The following is a 21,587-nucleotide window of genomic DNA, read 5'->3' as shown; positions in this document are numbered from 1 at the left end:
TATAGACTCATTCATATTTAGTTTATACTTGGGTTGATAGCCTAGTAACGCTTTGTTTATTGTATTTCTCAAATTGTTCTGTATTTGAGAATTAGGGAGCTTTTTTAAACTGACTCCAACATGAGGTCTTATTTTAAATCATTTATTCTTTGAAAGAATATATACACTTCTGTGTTCTGTTACAAAATGATAGAGTTTGCCAATATTTTGAAGGCTTTGACAAAACTGAAAGGATTATGCTGAAGAAGATCAACCCAGATTTATTTATTTATGTATTTATGTATTTATGTATTTATTTATTGGTTTCTTCGAGACAGGGTTTCTCTGTGTAGCTTTGGAACTCACTTGGTAGACCAGGCTGGCCTCGAAATCACAGAGATCAGCCTCGCTCTGCCTCCCGAGTGCTGGGATTAAAGGCATGCGCCACCACCGCCCGGCAACCCATTTATTGAGGCACCATTTGAGAGGCACTTATTGTTATCAGCCCATTGAATGTTGGAAGCTACACCAGAAGGTAGTCTTAGTTTGGGCTTTTATTGCTGCTAAGAGACACCATGATCATGGCAACTCTCATAAATGAAAATATCCAATTGAGGGGTCCCACGTACAGTTTCAGAGGTTCACTCCATTATCATCATGGCGGGGAGCATGGTAGTGTACCGGTGGACATAGTGCTAGAGCTGAGAATCCTTACATCCTGACTCAGAGGCAGCAGGACGTTGACTGGACTGACTGTCACACTGAGGGAAGCTTGAGCAAAAGAGACCCTGAAGCCCTCATCCACAGTGACACCCTTCCTCCAACAAGGCCACACCTCCTAATAGCGCCACGCCCTTTGGGGTCATTTTCTTTCAGCCTACCACAACAGTGCTGAGACATTCCTTCAAGAGAAGACATAACCGAATTTCAGAGAATCCAGAATGAGATTCCTGAGCAAGTGCATCCTTTGTAGATGATATCCAGCATCTCTAGTGGGAGCAGGATCTTAACAAAGAACTAAGAATATGGTAAATAAGTAAGTAAGTAAGTAAGTAAGAGAAGTATAGGGAAGTTTACCCTGAGTCAAGAAGACATGGGTCCTCTCGTTAACAGGAATCCTAGGGGCTATCCTTCAAATTATCCCTGGAATATTTTCCTAGCTTCTAGTTGTATTAATAATGAGAGGGAAGAGGTTCCACATGGTTATTTGTTGGACAGCTTTGAAAATTTCTGGGAAAGTTTTGTAGCTAGAGTTTTTCTGCCTGGCCCACAGTCAGGACAAATCTCTCTTACCCGCCAGTCCCACAGTCGCTCAGACCCAACCAAGAAAGCACACAAAAACTTATATTGCTTACAAACTGTATGGCTGTGGCAAGCTGCTTGTTATCTACCTTTTCTATCTTAAATTAACCCATTTCTGTTAGTCTATACTTTGCCACATGGCTTGTGGCTTACCAGTGTCTTTACCAGTGTCATGGTGGCAGCTGGTGGTGTCTCCCTCCAACCTTCTACTTCCCAGAATTCTCTACTCTCTTGTCCTGCCTATACTTCCTGCCTGGCCACTGGCCAATCAGAACTTTATTTACACAGAGCGATATCCACAGCACTTCCCCTTTTCTTTTTTCTTTTTTTAAGGGAGGTTTTAACTTTTAAATAGTACAATTACATATAACAAAACAATTATCAAGCAAGAATTACAGTTACAATATTAAAGAAGATATCCTATCTATCTTATATTTGTGAGTCCAAGGTTTTATATCTAACTTATCTTTTATCATAATTGAGGAAATTATAACTATCTGGTCTTCAACCACATCAAAGACCTCAGAAGGATATAATATTACCTGAGAACCAGGAGAAGGATGCAAGCATTTTTTCGGGAGTCTTGCAAGAGTAGACAGAGACAGCTGGCAGCCTGGACAGTCATCTAATGTTCCTTTGTAAAGTTGGGGCATTTGTCTTCAGCCCACAGGGCTAGAGTCTCTCGATCACTTCTCTCAGTGTCCTGTAGAATGTCTGGCAGTTTCCTCTGCGAAGCAGGAACCTGAAGGACCATTTTGTCAAGCAAAGTTCAGTGGTCACCTTTCTATGGGTCCTGCATGTCCAGTTGATCTAGCAGTCCAGGCAAGAACAGTTTCTTGCCCAAATGACTATTTTTTGCCAAGGTGAAGATAAACTCCATATGAAGTGTCTTCAATGCCCATCCTCCTCTCTGAAGTAAATTGGTGCTGCCAGGAGCAGACATGTCTCACTGTCCAGAAAGTCTAAATTTTAAAAATATTTTAAATGCCATATTCTGTAGACCTTTGAAGTGTTTCAGGATTACCTGTCTATCTGAAATATCTCTCTGTATATCTAGAAGACTTAACTAACATTGCTACGAGTATGAGTATCATAGATGACTAATTATTAATCTATTTTTAATTACCCATTTCAATTTAAAATGAGCTATATAAACATAATACCTTAAACATGAGTAGAAATATACACACAGTATAACAAAATTAACTTTAAGTTTGTATCAAGACTAAAATCTATACAAATGTAAAACATTTTAAACAAGTTGTTGCTCTTTGGAAGTAAGTTCCTTAATCTACCCTTTAATCCTGTTATATCTATATCATATCCCCTTTTCTTCTTTAGAAAGAGATTGCATTTATAATCAAACTGCTTTAAATAAAAATATTGTTTTTTCTCTGTCCCACACCAGAGGGCTCTTCTGATTTGGGACACAAGAATCTCTTAACCTTTTCTTTTAGCAGTATGGCTGGGTTTAGAGAAGGAGTGAGCCAATTCCATCTCCAAAGCCAGCTTGATAATTTTGGGAAATTGGGTGTAGTTTCTCTTACTACTTCCTGCTGGAGGGGGGCGTTGTATCTTATGGGGATACAAAGAAAATTTTAGGATTATAGAGTAGTCCATTAGGATGAACCTCTGAGCCAGTTGCCTTGAAACCATTCTGGATGTCAGATCATCTGGGCCATCGTGTCATCGGAGACCTTTCAGGTGGTCTTGGCTGATCAAACCTGATATATCTTAATCTGGAACAAATCCACAGCCTCTGGCTTTCTGTGGAAACAAAAGCAGAGATTCCTTTCCAAAGCAACATATCCTTATATCCAAATTTCAAAGTCAAGGTACCTTTAAAATTTACATTTTTGTTTAACTCAACAGCTTTTATGATCAAATCTTTTTCTGTGGTTAAAAATCCCAAAGACAAGACAAACCAGATTCTCTGTGTAATATCCATCTTTGTAAGACTGAAACGCTGCTGTGGCTGCTGGCTCCGCCCACTTCAGCTTCCCAACATGGCGGTGGTCCAGTTTACTGCCAGCTCTGGCTCTGGAGCCATGTGTACCATCAACAATCAGAAGCAGTTCTATCAAAGCAGCGCATAGCCTAGAAACCCCCCCCCCTTTTTTTTTAACTCGCAAAGACTAAATCCACCACGCAGCAGAGTAAAGCGTCGCTTATAGATTCCTCATTCCTGCCACACTGCAGGTCAGACGCACACGCCAGGAACCCGCCATAGTAGCTCAAACCAGCACGCTGTCTCTAACTTGAGAGAGACAATTAGGAAGCTGTTTTTAGCTCCGTCTTAGAATCTTTTTTCTTAGGTTTTAGGTGGAAATTCTTGCCAACACTTTGGGCGCCATTTGTAGTTAGAGTTTTCCTGCCTGGCCCAGTCAGGACAAATCTCTCTTACCCGCCAGTCCCACAGTCGCTCAGACCCAACCAAGAAAGCACACAAAAACTTATATTGCTTACAAACTGTATGGCCGTGGCAGGCTGCTTGTTATCTACTTCTTCTATCTTAAATTAACCCATTTCTGTTAGTCTATACTTTGCCACATGGCTTGTGGCTTACCAGTGTCTTTACCAGTGTCATGGTGGCAGCTGGTGGTGTCTCCCTCCAACCTTCTACTTCCCAGAATTCTCTACTCTCTTGTCCTGCCTATACTTCCTGCCTGGCCACTGGCCAATCAGAACTTTATTTACACAGAGCGATATCCATAGCAAAGTTTGGTGGAAATTTTTGTCCTGCACTGCACTCCCCTCCTTTTTTTTTTTTTTTTTTTTTTTTTTGGCAATTTTGAAGAATGCACTGATTTCCCAACATTCCTTTCTTTCTTAAGAATGGTCTTTGAGGGCCAGGTGGTGGTGGTACACACCTTTAATCCCAGCACTCGGGAGGCAGAGCCAGGCAGATCTCTGTGAGTTTGAGGCCAGCCTGGTCTACAAAGTGAGTTCTAGGAAAGGCACAAAGCTACACAGAGAAACCCTGTCTCAAAAAAACTAAAAAAAGAAAAAAAGGTCTTTGTGCAAGGCACAGAACAGTGATGTCTAATTCCTAGGATTGTTTTTCTCAGAGGAATTAAGATAATTAACTCCTATCTCCATTCTAACAATTACACACACACACACACACACACACACACACACACACACGAGAGAGAGAGAGAGAGAGAGAGAGAGAGAGAGAGAGAGAGAGAGAGAGAGAGTTATGGCTGAAGCTATTTTCTACCAATGGCCGGTAACTGAGTTGCAAAGGAAAGGTCAAACTGAAAATAAGAGGTAATGGGAGCTGTGGGTACAGTTTGGTGGTAGAACACATGCTTAGCAGGTGCAAGGTCACAGGTCAAATTCCTATCTCCCAGAGAAAAACAGAAACAATCAATAGGCGAAGTATCATTCACAAGAGAATTGCTAAATGGATATATGCTTTGTTCAGGAATATGCAAATGAAAACATGTTGGATATAAGTAAAGAATATGTTATAGCACAGAGAGATTGAAATTGAAGGTGTTCACTGTAAAAAAACAAAACAAAACAAAACAAAACAAAAAACCAACCTAGTGATGATCAGCTCTCATCCAAAATGTTTCTTTAAGATATGACCAACTCCAATAAAACAAATAAATAAATATGGCCACCAATTACATGTAAAACCTTTCCTAGAGATTTGGAAGTAGGATGTTTTTAAGAAGATGGGAGCTCTTGAACAATCATGGGCTCACAAAAACTGTTGTACAATGTTTGGACCTGAATCTGAGTATTGGTGTAATTGGCACGCGCCCACATTTGTATTTAGTAATTATGAAAGTAGTGAGTATGGTGAGAAGGCAGGCCACACACATCAATGTCGAGGCACATTGAAAGATGAGGGCCTGTCACATGATGGCCTTATTGGCAGCTAGTCACTGTCTGAGGACTTGTCCTGTATGTATGCTGGCATTTCTGTATGACCAAGGACTGACATCATGATCCAACTTTCCATTTTCCTGCTGTGGAGAATATGGTCACACTTGAGGCTGCAAGTGAATGTCACAACCAATAGCAAGTGGAGCATTTGCTGCCTGCATACACTATATATTAATATATGTAAAAGATTATCAGCCTTTCTCCAAGATGCTTATGGATCTACGTAGGATTCTTGTCTTCCATGTCAGCACCCAGAATAGAGAGAATTTGACAAATTGACTTTGGAAATCCCTCCTCACTCCCTGACTTTAGAATTTAACTCCCCACCCTTTTTTTTTCTCATTCTTAAATATACCAAATATTATGACTAAAATCGAAAGAAAAATCAACGAAAGGTTTTTTTTTTTTTGTATACAAAATAAATAGAAGAGATAGACGTACGTAATAATAAAATGGAATATGAACAAGACAATGATTTTAAGAGTATTTATAGCATGCCTTTAATCCCAGTATTCAGGAGGCAGTGGCATGTATAGGTTTGAATTCGAGGCCGGCTTGATCTACAAAGCAAGTGCCAGACTAGCAGAGATACACAGTAAGACATTGTCCAAAGAAAGAAAACAAAAGAGAATTATACATACCATTTCATAGAGGATGGTGGAGAAAGGCCTGGGTCAGTGGTTCTCAACCTTCCTAATGCTGTGACCCTTTCACATAGTTGCAATGTTGTAGTGACCCGCAACCGTTAAATTACTTCATTGATCCTTCATAACTGTGATTTTGCTACTGTTATGAATTGTAATGTAAACATCTATTTTCCAGTAGTCTTAGGTGACCCTTGTGAAGGGTCCTTTGGCCCCCAAAGGGGTTGCGACCCACAGGTTGAGAACAGCTGCCCTTGAGAACACTCTTACAGAAAGGATAACTCTGCTGAATTCCATTATGTTGACAACCATTTCTCTGCATGTGGAACTGAATGCACTTTGTCATATGTGGGTCTTCAGTAGAACTGATCAATCACTTGGCTGTGTACTGGTTACTGGGCTAGAACATGTCTTCAGGAGCGAATACCGACTGCCTGCTATGTTGAGAGCACAGCCTATGCCGTAATCTCCTGGAACTTGTCCAGAGCAGGGCTACGCGGCTTACTTACAGACGTGCTTGCTCTTGTTACCTTGCTTCCTATTTACATTTTCCAAGCCAAGAGCTTATTCAATTAAGTTATGTTACAGCGTGGAATCATTGGCAGTTAGGCCTTGGATGGCGTGTAGTTTGCTTTAACAACCAGTATCTGTGGCCAGGCCATTTTGCCCAGCCAGCACAGACATGCTTCTCATTAGCCCATGCATTGTGTGCTGAGCTAACCAAATTCCCTCACTGAGGTTTGCAGCAAAACCAGCCTGAAAATGGCCTCAAGGGAACCCTCGCTTCAGATTTGATTAAAGTTCATCAACTACATATTATGCAGATACATAAAAATAGATTAAGAACCGTAAAAGAATGACTCATGTTTATTACCTTGAAGAGAAATTGCATAAAAAGTTTTTTTTTTTGTTTTTTTTTTTTTTTTGTAAAAGGCAAAAACAGGAGCATTGCTAAATCTTCATAAAGTTGAAGAGAACTATTTATTTGCTTTGTAGTCTGGGGAGAACGTTGTTGCATCTATTTGTGCAAAACTCTGTATTATTAATTTTAAGGAAACAAGAGTCAAAATTGAGTCTGGGAAAATGATGCCACTATAGAATTTTTTTTTTTTTCCATAGCAGCAAAACTAAGTGATACACTGTCTTGAAGAAAAGCTCAAGGATTGATGAACAGCACAGGGTTGAAAGTAAAATGCCAGCCCCTTCACATCTGCGTAGGGACGCTGTGGAAGGGGAACTGTGTCCCACTCAAGGTTTATGAGAGACAGCCCCGTTCCTCATTACCTCAGAATGTGGCATTGTTTGGAGATAGTCTTCACGGAGGTAATTCAATGAGGTAATGAGGGTGGGCCCTCGGGAATCCAGCTGGCCCTGATCCAGGCAAAAGAGGAAATTTGCAAACACACACACACACACACACACACACACACACACACACACACACACACACACACACTGGAGAACAATACAGAAAGACAGAGGGAAAGAAGATGGCTGGGTACCACAGAGAGAATGAAGTGGTGGGGACTGCATCAACAGTGTCTTCATAGCTCTCAAAAAGAAACCCATCCTGCTGCCCACCTGACCTCAGGCTAGCCCCCTCCAGAACTATGGCAGAATACCTGTTTCTGTTGGATGGCCTGCTAGGTCTCTGCTGCTTCGGTACAGTGGTTCTAGGAAACTTGGTAAGAACGCCTGAGAATTGGCTTCTGTCTGCCAACTCCTGGCTCCCTCCTTTTGAGAGCGGGCTCAGCTGTGCCTGCTGGGAAAGAATGGAAGCCCACTTAGCACCGAAGAGGAAACTCTAGCCTTTTAGGCAGCCATGCATGCTGTCACCTAGCATGAATAAGATACATTGTTGCGGAGTGAAATACTGTTTTCTAGTCATTTAGATACTTACCAATTACACATGAACCAAAGTTACAAACTGTAAAACACAACGTGTTATCTTCTTGTATTGACATAACTTTCTAACTGGAATAAGTTTAAGATAGGTTCAACTGTGGCTTGGCTTATGCATGACTAAAACAGGCGAAATGAATTTAACCATTACCCTGTAGGTTCCGTGTGTGTTCAGTAGATGGACTCACAAGATCTGGGGTAATAAAATGAAAACATGAATAATATATGATTATGCACTTAGGAAATGTGTTTGTTCCTCATTTCAGCACAGTCATTAGTCATATGATTTCTTTTTGATTTATATTCTTTTCTAATTAATTTTAAAGCACAAAAGAATTTCAGTATCTTCATCACGATGTAAATTAAATAAAATGTGATTATTTTCACAGTGTATATAATTTGAATAGATTACCACAGGAGCATTAAATAAACTAGGATGTAAAAAAAAAACATTTTTCAAAAATATGCAGTATCTATTAAAATTAAGGTTCAGACAAGTTGAGGCTACTTAATTTTTTTTAAAAATCAAGAAAAAGTATAAGTAAAAGAGAATTATTATACTTCCCTGTTCTAAACGTATCCTCTAAGCATTCAACCACTTGCTTCCAAAAGTGACTGAAATGGGATGACCCAACATCCAGGCCTCAGAGGAATTGCATAGATGCTAGTGAAGTCTCCTCATATTGTTTCCAAATTCTCACTGCTCTGAGCGAATAAATGAAATATGTGTCTGTGGCTTCTCTCTTAAACTACTCATAGGTATATTGTTGCCAGGGTAAATTATAGGGAAAGTATACTCACCAAAGTGTAAAAAAATCACATACCATGAAAAATTGTAAAATTAGCTAGAGTTATTCAATACAGGTTTGGGCCTCATTCTTTCTGGGGTTCGAGACAGAAAGTTCTTTAACACACCTGCGCAATAGGTGAAGGAAGAAGGTAGCTCTTCTAGGTTCATGAACAATTCCTTGCCATCTTCTGGAGAGTGAGCTGTGGAGGAGGGTAGGTAAGTGTGGTCAGGCACATATGTAAGAAAGAGAAATGGCAAAATCCTCGGTATCTTCATTGGAACCTAAAAAAATTAGCATTTGTAGTGGCAGGATAGCCAAGCTGGAAAGAGTGATTGCTGCTAATCCCGACACCATGGGACTGCTCCCTAGAACTCACGTAGTGGAAAGAGAGAACCAACTCATGAAAGTTGTCCTCTGACCTCCACATGTGTACCATGATACACTGAGAAACACACACACACACACACACACACACACACACACACACACACCACGCACACGCACACGCACACGCACGCGCACGTGCACGCGCACGCACACACGCACACGCACACACACACACACACACACACACACACACACACACGCACACACACCAGAAAATGTTATTTTTAAGTTCAGTGTGCAAATATCTTTGTTTTATTAACATCTGACATGTGAATAATATTAGATATTGGCTTAAGAGCATAGGATTTGGAACCTCAGAGTCCCAAGCTAGAATGTTCTATAGTTTACTGGGTGCTTGTGTTGGAACCTATTTAAGATCAAATTCCAATGTCATCATTTACAACACAGCAACACAGCGGCTGCTCATAGAATTCATATCAGGATTAACAAGCTGGTTACGGCAGTAAGCAGACCAGTGCCTGACATGGAATAAGCTCCAATCAAATGAAATCTGCTCTCCCTTCCATTTTCAGGAAATGTATATATACCATAATAATCATTCTTTAACTCAGAATTTTTAACTGATCATTTTAGCATGAGCCCTGTTCTATAACACTGGGTCCATTTTCAAATGTTCGTTTTCCTGGGATGATTCTGATCAGTGCTGGCAATGGTTGCTTGCAGAAGACAGTGATGTCCAAGGTCTCTAGTATAGCGCTTCACTCCATGCCCCTGGGATCTGTTCTTCTCTTCCTTCTGAATGCTTCTGGGTGTGCCTATGGAAATATCAACAGAAGGGGAGGTACCAGCAGTGGTCACACACCCTACACTTGAAAAAAAAAACACCCCCAAAACCCAACTATTGCTTTTATTTATGTGTCAGGAATGGGGCAGGGGCTGTGGCAACACTGCGTGAGTGGAATTGTGGAAGTCAGAGGGTGACTGGCTTTTTCCCTCTACCATGTGGGTCCCGGGGACTGAATTCCAGTGGATGGCCTTGGTGACGAGAGCCTTTCCATACTGAGCCATCTAGCCAGGCTGTCCTTTTTTTTTTTTTTTTTTTTAAACTGCCAGATACAAGCTCTCCCACAGTGGAGTGCCTCCTGGTGCAGTCAGACCAGCCGATGCCACCGGTTCGAATCCATTGATTCTCGATGTCTTGCTGACAGACACTACTTGCAGATGGCCCCTACCTTCTTGGTCAGGTGGGCTGTGTTCTGGGCAGAGGCAGACCTGCTGGTTGTGGGCTCTCTGGCGAGCGAAGGCCTTGGAAACAACCGCACTGTTTAGGCTGTGACAAGCTATGCTTCACTTAGCAGGGTTCAGGAAACCAATTAATACAGTTTCCTGGTAAAGAAAGGGAACTAGGTTGGGTTAGTATCCAAATTTAGTTTCTTTTGCTGGTGAGAAAGACATAAAAAAAAAAAAAAAAAAGCTTAAATTGTGGCTACCAGTCTGCCCACAAACCTCTGACATATTCTATAGTACCCTGCCCTGCTCTCCCCCAGCACCCTATGTACTTTAATTATAACAAATATTTAGTATGTTTAATATTAACTGTTTTCACTTGAAAACTTAATCAGAATCTGATAATGCCACCCTTCTCCCCACGCCCACTTTATTTAGGCAGGGTCTGGCTCTCCTGGAATGCTTCCAAGCACTACATCTTTCAAATGGTTTTGCATGAGGTCTTGTCTTCTTCCTATCAATAAGACCGTATTTCATTCAAAACAGGAATTACAAGGAGAAGAAATGAAGCCTAGATGATTTTATCATTGTTGTTTGCAAATTACATGACTTAGAGTTAGGCAAACCTTTTTACAGCTGAATTCAAGCTCACGATGTTGACTGAGACCCATTTTATCCAGGGTAAACAGGAACATGCAGCAGATTCATTACTGACCCTTCTTGCCTCTAAGAAATACACATGCTGCTATAACCATGGAGGCAATGTGGAGAGCTGAATTAAGTGGGCAGACTTAACGGTTCGCCAGGTTCATATGAGACTGAATAGTGTAAGCATTCTTTCTTGAGTCTTTACTGATAGGGTAGCACTTATGTGGGAGACACAATTTTAAATATTGCGATTTTAAAGTTCAGTTCCTCTTAAACAGTTTACTTGGTGTACCCAGAACAAAGAAACACATACTTCAAGTTCTTAAAACAAACAGTTCTAGGCTGGGTGGTGGTGGTGGTGCATGCCTTTTATCCCACCACTCAGGAGGCGAATCTCTGAGTTTGAGGTCATCATGGTCTGTAGAGCAAGTTCCAGGATAGTCAAGACTATCTCAAAAACCAAAAAGAAAGGAATGAAGGGAGGGAGAGAGGAAAGAAGGAAGGAAGGGAGGAAAGGAGGGAGGGAGGGAAGGAGGGAGGGAGGAAGGAAGGGTGAGCAATCTCTGGGTTTGGGGAACACATCTGTTTGAATGTGTATTATGCACACATTACTGATTGGTTGTTCCTGGTGTAGAGGGGGCAAAGCACCTACAATTCACTCTTACATAACACTTTACACACAACTCTGCTCTGTTCCGGGAAGCTTTTGCCAAAGCATCGTGTTGTGGCTGTTGCATCTTTGGTTCACTTCCCATACAGTGCTTGCTTTAGCTAATGTAAAAACGGTGTCACAAGGATTCATTTTCCTCGTTATCTCTCCCAAATGCAAATAACCATCTAAAGGTCTTTTCCGTACCCCATCAAGTCTCCCCCACCCCACGCCCCCAGTAATTCATTCCCATAGTTTGTGTTCTGTCAGGTTGGATTTCTGTGTCCTGTGTATTTTTCCCCAAATATCACAATCCCTGAAAGACCAAAGCTTTATGACCTTTGTAGGTTTGGGGTGTGATACACTCTGAAGTGCTAAGAACCTTCGAGATTTCTTACTTCCTTCACAAATCCAACAATTTCCCAATTCTAAACAAGGATCGGCCATGCACAGAAAGTAAAATCATTCTAGTGGATTGTCCAATAATGTTCTGTTGTAAAGAGAGACTCATAGGAGTCTTTCTTTCTTCCTTAAGTTGTCTTTCCCTGCACCTTTAGAAAAAGATACTTAGTATAAATACAATTCTTAACTTTTCTTCAAGAGCTGATGTATTGACTAAGTTAATCATCTAACTTTACAATGCCATTTATGTGGAAGTTTCCTTTCAACTTAATGGTTAATTGCTTTAATATTAAGTTTTAAATGTTAATCTATGACCCTCTCTGGTGCAAATTTTATTTGTGATGTAATAGAACAGTGTTAAATTTTAATATTAAATCATAGTAGAATTGGATGATTATGTGATAATTGTATATTGTATTATTTGACATCTTTGGAAATAAATTGGCAATCTATGTTTGCACACAAAAAACAAGACAATAGCAAACAAAAAAAGGAGTTGATGTGAATCATTAAAAATTTTGGGGGGAGTTGGGGATTTAGCTCAGTGGTAGAGCGCTTGTCTAGCAAGCACAAGGCCCTGGGTCCGATCCTCAGCTCAAAAAAAATTTTTTTTTTAACTCAAGAAAATTTCCCCCAAGAAACAAATTATGAGAAAGGGAATGAAAATGGGAGATAAATGTTGTTTCCTGGGGTGAGGGCCATAGCTGTGAGCTGACAGTTAGGTTTCTCTGCGTATGCCTGCATCTTTTCCTGGTGTGCACATCTACTTCTTTGTTTTATTACTACGAAATGTCAGGAAGCACGTGTTTGGCATGGGTTAGCAATACACTTCCTGGTGTAATTTAGCTCTAAACAATATTCTTATTAGATGTCCAGAGAATTAGGTCCTGGAAGGGCTCATGAGAAGATTGGAAGGTGGGGGAGTTGGCAGTTCCGAAGAGCAGTCAAGGCTTTTTATGAAATGGCATGGTTTTGTATTCCTGTTTGTTGCTGGTCTAGCTCAAATTAACACGAGCAAATAGGAGCAGTTTATTGGTTCTTGTGACTCACACACAGGGGGAGATCAGGTAGAGAGCTGTAGAATAGCAGCATAACAACCCCAGAGACAAGGACCTTCCTTTTTTTTTTTTTTTTTTCCTTTCTGGGTAGACTGTTTTTATTTTTTATGGAACAGATAGGTTTTCTCTATGCACAGCACAGAACCTATAACCATACCCTCTTGCTTTACACTCTGAAACCCTAGCTTTCTCTCCCCCTGCTCGCTGGTCAGTGTCCTCATGCCCTGTGTTTTCTGGGCTGCTTACTCACACCTCTGAACCTCCTGGGTTCTGCACAAGAATAAATGGAACCAGCTGCCGAGACAGTGACCACAGAGTGTGAAGGAAACACTCCGACATAGCAGTGTAAGATAGACGTGCTAGCTCCGGCCTTTGGATTTACATCACAGGACCTAGCACCTGCTTCTCTAGACTGGGCTCCATCCACCTTACCTGTCCAGCTTTCCCAGATGCCGGAAGACCTACTTCAGGCCTCTCTCAGCTGGCAAAGATGGTGGGAAGAGGGTTCTAGAAAGTTGCAGATCTTGTAGACTGTGATTTTGCATAACTGGGAAAGGAGCTGTAACAGATGGTCCTGCCTCTTAGAGATCAATAATACAGGCAGTGTGTCCAGGCAAGAGGAATCTACCCTTTACTTCGAAAGAGTGGTAGTCTCAGTGGCCCAAAAAGTGAATACAAAGCCCTGACCTATTAAGTAGCTTTAACGAAGGCTCTTCCTTGTTAAAAAGGAAATGAAAATTATTTCTCCTCCTCCTCCTCCTCCTCCTCCTCCTCCTCCTCCTCTTCAGAATTCTAAAGAGAAAAAAGACTCACCCCCACGGCCCATGAGAAGATAGCATGGGAGGAGCAGTCAAATGCTTCCAGACTCTGGGCCAATGGCTACTTCTAAGAGAGGTGGTACATCCTCTTTGGAATATCTTTGCACGCCTCTATCCTGATGAGCTCGGTGTGGCCAGAGGGAGATTGGGAGGAGTGTCTACAGGCAGGCATTTGAGAATGTTCTCTGTGTTCTCTCCTCTGCCACTTCTCTTTGCTCTCTGGGTCTCTGAATTGGCATTGGCACAGTCTCCTTGGTCACCCAAAGAGCAAGCAAAGAATGCACGTTGTTTGTTAAGCTATAGACTTTCAGGAACTACTTGTCACTGTAGCCTAACAGAGCCCATTCTCACTGACACAGGCACCTAGAGGGAACGTCTTCAAAGAACCTTGAGAAACACATTTGTGACTCAGCTCTTCCTATCTGCCCTCCCAGAAAGCCAGGCCAGATGGCAGTAAAGTAAGAATTCCTTTTATTCCTCACCTTTATCCTCGCTCCATGAGATCTTGGACAGAAGGAGGGGAGTGATAACTATCTACTGGTAGTTTATGATTTTTCTGGGACTGAATAACCTGAACCACTGATGAGAGAATAGTAACTTAAGGCAGTTGACTGCCTGGAAGTGACCAGAACAGACAGGACCCTACCAAAAAGACAGCAGGACACAGATATTCTCGAGCTCAGCGAAGCAAAATGAAACAATAAAACCCCAAGTTTGTCCTCAGAGAGCAGAATTACAGGAATGGCAAACATTTTTTTTTTTAAGTCTTAAATGTGTTTCCTATTTTGTTCCTTTTTAATACACTAACTATATGAATAAAGACAGTTGGTTTTAAAGTTAGAAATTGGTTTCAGTGCTAATGGTAATTTTTGAATACCAGTGAATGGGTAGCATTGCAATCTTACTTTTGTAGGAGAAAACCAGGCAAATAATGTAAATAAATGAGGTTAATTTTTAGGCATTGACAAGCTGATTTGACTTTGGTTTGCTTTCCTGGTTGGATCAAGTGGAAGGTCACTGAAGTGTAAAGATGACGACAGACAGACTAGCTTTAAGTCCACGCTGACGCCCTTTCCTAACCTTGCCTTTTACTGAGGTGTCGTGTGATCTCTGGCAATTCACCTAAATATATACCACTTTCCTCATTTGTAAACTAAAGGGAATAAGGAGTCTCAAATCCATGCTTGTAAAAATCCTCAAAACGCCAAAGAATAATAGGACTGCTAATTTTGGGGCACGTATACTTTTGTTTCTTCATAGGAGCAATCATACTCCAGAGACAATCGCACAGCTTATTAAGCTAGTATTATAACTCCATAAATCTTTCAATGCTGAAAAAATGGGGGCCAGTGAGATGGCTAGGTGTGCAAATGTGTGTCATCTCCAGGAACCACAAAAGAACTGACTGCCGCTAGCTGTCCTTTGAACTCTACACACTGCTGAGGCTCAGGCCCCTCCTCCTACAGAGGCATCAGCTCTTACTAGTGACTTTCCCCAGATATTTAGTCAGTTCAAAATAAATAGTTCTGTGTGTAGCAACACGGGAATGTATGCAAGGAGCTTGCATATCCATCGCTTTCGTTGAAGCATAGAACTGTGGGTAGGAAGAACCCCGAACTGGCACCTACTGAAGTTTCCCTTTTCTCTTTTTTCCACATTTGTGGGATCAAGTCTCAGGAGGCTCCACAGGGTCTTTCTGTCCTCATGTAGTTAACCTGGTCAGCCTTCTAGGCAGGCCTCTTAAGATGGGCAGAGTGTTTCATTCATTTTCTTTTCTAAAAATCTAGTTCAAATATTCTGAAGATTTGGGCAAAAGTCTCAGTTTGGAATTAAGAGGCAGGCAGAAAGAAGATTGGCTGTGTGTAGGATTCTGCATTTTCTCCAGGGGAGGTGCCGGGTTTTGCACCCTTAATTCTGGCCTCTTTCTATTCACTTAGGCAATTAATTCTCTGTCATATTAGACTCTCCAGCTGAACTGTGAACAGCATGCCCTGTGGTTTAGGCTTATATCAAGTATCTCAAGTCTCCTGGAGTTAGATGGGAAAAATAAATGCCAGGCTTTGTCTAGGTAGGAGCTAGAAGCCATGAGATCCTTAGGCTTCAGAGGGATGTTCAGTCTACCCAGAGACCTTTGGAGTATTGTCACTTGACTAGAAAATCATTGGTGTGCAGCTGGAGGGTAGTTGCGTGGCCTGAGGGAGTATCTGAAGTTTCTTCTTCTGGTCCCCTTGAGTCTGTACTGACAAGCAAAAGGAGGATAGTGGAGAGAAACCCAGTGCTGTAGTCACAACAGCCAAGAAATTTCCATTTCTCAATAAAGACGGGGCGGTGCACCATAAGGATGGAAACTTGACTGATAGGAAGAAAGAGGCAGTTTGAGGCATGTGGGTCACCTGGGAAGTGACAATGATTGGGACATATTCCACAAAGTGTGGAAATGGATTACCAGGCATCAGATGCTATGCTTAATAGAAACACACAGCAACGGGAAAGTATGGGGGCGGAAGTGTGTAAATGTAACACATTCACCATCTGTTGTTATTTCTGCTGAAGGGTTACTGTTCTAGTAATTTAGGTGGCAGGAGAGACCCGCAGAATCTCAACTTCGCCATGCTTGTCCAACCCGGAGGAGGTCTGGAAGCCTCTGAAGACACTGATATGGATGGAGCGTTGATGGCAATGGCGGGGGTATCATGAGCTCCTTTTAGTCCAGCAGAATTTCCACGTAACCTATAATTCCACTTTTAAAATCTGCCAGCTTCTTAAATCTGGTGTGAGCTGACTTCAATGAGCTTTCGGGCAGCAGAGGGAGGTCCACATTCTGGGCAGCCTCCCGATCCCAGGCAGCCTCACTCCATGTTGGCCACCCATTCATTCCTTTTTGATTCTTTGCCCCTCAAATGGTCCCCCAAGAGGCATGCTGGGTTGGAAGGTAATTCCTGCAAGTAGAAAACCAATGTGAGGAAGAAAGCTAGAGACCATGACTCACAGAACGGTGGCCTACTCATTTGGACTGTAGAACACAATGATACAGTGAAGATAGCCTTCCATTTAGGTTCTCTGGCTCTAAACGCTCAGGATGTTTTCAAATCACTCACCCTTTGTTTGCTTTTTGTATATGATAGCAGAGATCAAATCATTCTCTGACAGCTACAAATGTGCTACCCTTACTATTGTGTCTATAAATATGTGTAAACACATGGAGATAATAATGTGAAGACTAAATAATACTTCCTTTGGAAACATTATCCTTTGTAACTCTTTTCCTGGGTGGTGCAGTGGTGTGTCCTCTACCACTATGTTCAGTAAATGACCAACTAGTCAAAAATTACTTTCAAATAAGATACAATTGTATTTTTATACCACGTGAATATTTTCATGTCTCCCACACACATTTAGAAACCTAAATCTGGCACTCTAACGTTGGATACTTATAAGCACTTTTCAAAAATATTCATTTTCTGTGGAAAGCTACTGAAGCAAACACGTTCTCAGGGGCTCCATAACCCGTTAATGCGCCACTGGACCGTCAGAAAGCAAACATTCACTGCAGTGGCCTGGAGGCATAGTAAGAGCTTCCTTTAAATTAAATGTGTTTCTTACTGCTTGCGGGGGGTGGGGGGGGAAGAAAACAGAAAATCGAAATCAGATGGGTATTGTATATTTTATCAAGAAGTATTAAATATGAAAATAACTCTAGCAAAATATCTTTGGTATACTGTGTGTTTAACATGCTACAGCAATCTTCAAAGGGCCTGGTGGCTTCTACATCCATTGGCTAAGGAGCAGGAAACTAACATACTAGACACTTTACACACTGAATCAGGAGACGTAGTTTGAGTGTTTGTTTTAGCTGAATTCATGCCTTATAGGGTATTCCTTCTCATACAGGCTGGTGCAAGAAGCCTGATAAATGAAGGGACATGATTAAAGCTAATTATTGACAAGGAAAGCCCACAGATGGCCTTTTTAGATGCCAGTGAGGGCAGGTCCAAGTCAGTTATTAAAGAAGCAGGCCCTAGACAGCTGTGTAGACAGCATCCAAAAGCAAACACTCCAAAAAGGAACAACAAACGGTAGATTACGGTCATGAGAAGCCCAAGGCAGAGGGAACTACGTCACAGTTTTGAGCTTTTTCAGTAGGTGCTGCAAACCCAGCAGGGTGGCATGCAGGAAGAAGAGGGAGATCTGAACTATTTATGCATTTGATAAAACTGTGGAGTTTAAAGCAGGGGGTGAGGGTGAACAGGGACGGGAGGGGCCCACGGGGAGGTCTGGGTCATCACGGCACTTGAGAGGAGGCAGTGGAGTCATTGGTGCAGGTGTGAATTCGACTTCGCCCACTCCGTTCTGGTGGGTCCAGGAGTATTTTCTTTTTACATGGCTGGATTAGATTACTTCCCCTAGGTCATTCAATTAATCACTGGGAGAGCAAGGAACAGAGTCCTTCTCAAGACCCTTATTTCACATCTGGAGCAGGCAAGCCAGGCTTCTGAAACACTCTGTTGATTCCATAAATATATATCGAATATATATCTTTCACAAAGCAATGAAGTTTTAAGCTATTCTGTACAGAATTTGCAAAATCCTTTCTCTTCTGTGTGACTCGGAACACAGCTAGCCTAACTAGTTAGAACTACCATAAATTGCCTGCTGGTTTATCTTTAATTCAAGAATTTGAAGTCTCTGTCAAAACTGCTTTGAACCCCTCCCTCCTCCCTGAAATTTCAACCTATTATTCTTGGGAGCTTTGGGAAAAAAATGAGTTACAGATCCGAGAGAGCCATGTGTGCAGTTTGGCTGCAGCATGAGTGATTGTGTGATATATTGCTCTTTTCACTAATAACCACAAAGCAGGTAGAGGCATGGCAGACTAATTTGGTTTATATGTCCAGCTGGAAGGCTAGACACTGCATCATTCTTCTCAGAAACCAGTGACTTTAGGCATGTGGAACTTGTCGTCATGACAACAATGAACCGGCTTTGAGTCTGAGTCCCAGCTCAGAAACTGCCTTGTCTCCATTACTTCCTGCTCACGGCCTGACTTTTCTTACTCTCTGGGGCTGGGGGCTGGGGATTTGTGAAAGATCTATTGAACAGAGTTCCAGTGTAGGTTTAATGCTTAAAATGTCTGGCCTGAAAGTTTTGCTTGCACAGATGGCCAAAGGCTGAAAGAAGGCGAGATCAATCATTGTTATTGCTAATGACACAGTTAGTAGGGTGTACCCAAAGGTGAGCTGATTTGGGAAACAGGAAGAGGCAATGAAAAAGTGGAAGAACTTCTTTGAATAACATAAAAGTAGATACAGCAGATCTTTAAAAAAACAAAACAAAACAAAACAAAACAACAAAAAAAACCATAGAGAATTATAGCATGATTATGAAAAGATGTACCCCAAACATGACTCAAACCACAGCAAAACATGTTAAGAGAGGAAACTGAGCATGTGTGGATATGTATGGTGCTTTGAATTCTGAAAAGAAATAATGAGCAGATGCTCATGGGAAAACCTACCTTGAATTTTATTTTATGTCCCCTGCATTGCAGGGAGCCATGTGACTACTTTGAGAGAGGGCATAGCTCAGTGGTAAGAGCATAAAACCCCATGGTTCAATGCTCTTAAATGTGGAAGTAACCTTTGGAGAGCATTGCCAAAGTCTTTGGATACTCACTCACAAGGAGAAATTATACAATTCTCACTATAAACTTGGTGAGCCACACAATGGGGAGAAAAACTTAGCCCTGTGGCTGGGACTGTGCAAATATTCCGTAGGAGGGAGCCACCAATCGGTATCCATCCCACTAATGGAGTTGCCAACAGGATTTGGCGTTAATTGAAATCTATTTTTCACATGATTTTGATGCCCGGATGCTTCATTGTTCCAGCGGGATGATCACAGACGTGGGAAGACCGTCTTCCTTCTTCCTCTTGGAGAAATGCACAACCAATATTAACGTCGTAGTTTTCTGGATTCACAGTTTCCCCTCAATAATCTGGATTAAGAGGTGGGGGCTTAAAAAAGGGGAGGGTACAAATTACCAACATAAAAGGTAATTTGGGCTTCATGCCTTTTCACTGACCAGATTTTCTCTACACACAGGAAGTGATGAATTTCAGCATCAATTACATTTCCCTTCCCTTACCCAACAGCACAGATCTATCTTTTCTCACACCTATTTTTCTAATAATTTAGCTCCCACAAGTTGACAAGCAGAAAAATAAAACACAGACCAAATCATAGATAGAATTAAATGCTCCTCCCTTTTCTATGCACTAAGAAATGGAATAATTACCTATCCCAGAAATCTGCATGATCATAGACTTAGCTTTTATTTATTTTTATTATTTTTTACATTTAATTAACATTTTTCATTTATTTTACATACAGACCACAGTTTCCCTTCCCTCCTCTCCTCCTGTTTCCTCCCCCTAACTCCCAGAATTATGGTCACAATGGAAGAACCCACAGAGACAAGGGGACCTGAGCTCCTGGGAGTACATGGACTCTGGACCAACAGTTAGGGAGCCTGCATGGGACTGAATGAAATAGGCCCTCTACATGACTGTGATAGTTGTATAGCTTAGATTGTTTGTGGGGCTCCTAGCTGTGAGATCAGGACCTGTCCCTGGCATGCACTTGGCTTTTTGGCAACCTGTTCCCCATGCTGGGTTACTTTGCCCAGACTTAACTTTTAAATAACAAGAGGGGCAGCCATGAGGTCCATTCTGCTCATGGTCTCAGACAGTATAGATCACTATGTGAAAGTATGGTGGAGTATGTTTGATTTGGGGAATCATGATCTACAAAGTAGTTTATGTTTCTATGTGTATGTGTGGCAAGAATTTAGTAGTGTCACTGATGAATTTTCCCTTTTCATTGTCCTCAGTGGAAAGCTACAATTTACAGCAAGTAGATTTGTTTTCTGCGATGAACACTCTGTGGTGATATTTTATTTGTGCTGAAATGTGATATTTTATTTGTATGTTAATAAATAAAGTTTTCCTGGAGATCAGAGGTCATAGTGAGCCATAAACAGAAGTTAGGTGGTGGTGGCACATGCCCTTAATCTGATCACATGGCAGGCAGAGTCTCTGTGTGTTCAAGGACACAGCCAAGATGGTGACACATGCCTTTAATCCCAGTACCAACCATAGAGACCTGGAGGTCATGTGGCTGGGCTTAGAGCCAAGGAGAAGGCAGAACATCAAGGCAATAAAGGCACAGGTTACACAAGAAGAAGCTCTCTTGGGAAGCTACAGCAAGGTGGTAAACTAAGGTTAGTTAGTGGCTATTTGCTATTGCTCTGGTCTCTTCAGCTATTACCTCTGTATTTGGTTCTGTGTTTCTTAGGACTATTTAGAAATTCATCTACAACAGTCAGATACTCCTTTCCTTAGAAAGTTTATGAGGGAAACAATTTGTACATGTGCCTCATTTACCCAAAAGAGTTAATATACCTTTAGGAAAAGAGATACATAAATATTCTATAATAATGTTAATTTGATGTGCATTTAAACTGATTCAATCACATTAGGCACTTGAAGATATACAACATGTCTGTAATTTATAATTATACTGCAGAGAAGACACAATTGTGTAAGTTTTCTAACTATTCCAGTGTTGTTAAGAATCATAACCACAGGGGGCTGGAGAGATGGTTCAGTGGTTAAAAACATTGACTGCTCTTCCAGAGGACCCAGGTTCAATTCCCAGCACTCATATGGCAGCTCACAGATGTCTATAACTCTAGTTCCAGGGAATCTGGTACCCTCACACAGACATACATGCAGGTAAAACACAAATGCACATAAAAAAATAAAATAAAAAGAACCATAACCACATGCTTATAAAGGAAAATTATAATATTATTACAAAATATTATTTTTCATACATAATGGTCTTACATTGAAAGTTGT

Source organism: Onychomys torridus, chromosome 20 (assembly GCF_903995425.1).
Source record: "Onychomys torridus chromosome 20, mOncTor1.1, whole genome shotgun sequence".
Classification (NCBI taxonomy): domain Eukaryota; kingdom Metazoa; phylum Chordata; class Mammalia; order Rodentia; family Cricetidae; genus Onychomys; species Onychomys torridus.
The sequence above is the reverse complement of the archived record's forward strand: the minus strand, read 5'-3'. Positions refer to the sequence as shown.